The following is a 1,521-nucleotide window of genomic DNA, read 5'->3' on the forward strand; positions in this document are numbered from 1 at the left end:
ATGTTTTGGATACAAATCATCTTCTGTCTCTTCTATTATGTATTGTTATTTTAAAATTAAAATGTTTATACTGGAAAAAGTTGTAAATCTTACTGGTTCCCTTGTTAACAGTGAGTTCATTAAAATCTTTAATGTGTTCACTTAAAAATGTTTATACTAGAGCTCATGTAATCAGGTTATACTTTATAATAAACACAGAATTTCAATAATATAAAAACATTCAGTTACTAAGATCTTATCTAATATTGTCTGAAGAGACCATCAGCAGTCTATCTGGTACTACTCATGTGAGAGCCTTGTCATTACAATAAAATAACTTAAAAATTCTTGTTGACTTTGTATATTAAGAAAAAAAAATTACCTGTAAATATTGTTTATATAAGTCACACATTTTTTAATGCAGAACAAATTCTTCTACCATTGTTTTAAAACTCTATCAACCAAAATGACAGCAACAAACCAAAACTAAAATGTAAATAAAACATCTCATTTAAGCACACAGTAATTTGATCAGAATAGAGGTTATTAGCCCCATTTCACAGATGAAAAACCAAGGCTCAAAGAGTTTATGCAATTTGCCCAAGACCATACATTGAAGAGGGCAAAGTCCATATTTAAACCCAATACTCCACTCCCCCACTACACAGCCCACAGTGCATGTTCCCCATCTTCACTTGCACCTCCCAAGCCTTCCTACAAATGTGAAAAAAGTTATTCATCTTACAGGTTATTAGAATCTGGATCTGCAGCTTGCCAAGTACATGAACTTGGATATGTTAACTAGACCACTGAACCTCAATTTATTCATCTGTAAAATTTCATCAGAAGATGATAGCTTTGCATTTAATACATTAGACATAATTATAATTTCTGTTGCTATTATTTATGAACATAGAAACTTCAAATACATTTTAAAGAGATAAAAGGCTACTAACAAAAATCTACATTTGCTAGACTCAAAATCAGACTGTCAGTATTAACTGGTGGTATGACTTCCTAAGCATTCATTCATCATCATAGCAATCTGGAGAAAAGACATTCCAGGCAGTTGGAAGATCAAGATTCTTTTTTTTTTTTTTTTTAATAAATTTATTTATTTATTTTTGGCTGTGTTGGGTCTTCGTTTCTGTGCGAGGGCTTTCTCTAGTTGCGGTGAGCGGGGGCCACGCTTCATCGCGGTGCACAGGCCTCTCACTATCGCGGCCTCTCTCGTTGCGGAACACAGGCTCCAGACGCAGGCTCAGTAGTTGTGGCTCACGGGCCCAGTTGCACCACAGCATGTGGGATCTTCCCAGACCAGGGCTCGAACCCGTGTCCCCTGCATTGGCAGGCAGATTCTAAACCACTGCGCCAAAAGGGAAGCCCCAAGATTCTTTTAAAAAGAGAGTAGGGTAGCTAATTCTAACAAAAATGAAAGATCCCAGTAATGAAACTTAACATATATATATATCCAATTACCATATTTAGAAAGTAAACTCAGCTGACTTGACTTTCGGATGATGCCCTCTCTTCCAGATTATT

This window comes from Physeter macrocephalus, chromosome 4 (assembly GCF_002837175.3).
Source record: "Physeter macrocephalus isolate SW-GA chromosome 4, ASM283717v5, whole genome shotgun sequence".
Taxonomy (NCBI): domain Eukaryota; kingdom Metazoa; phylum Chordata; class Mammalia; order Artiodactyla; family Physeteridae; genus Physeter; species Physeter macrocephalus.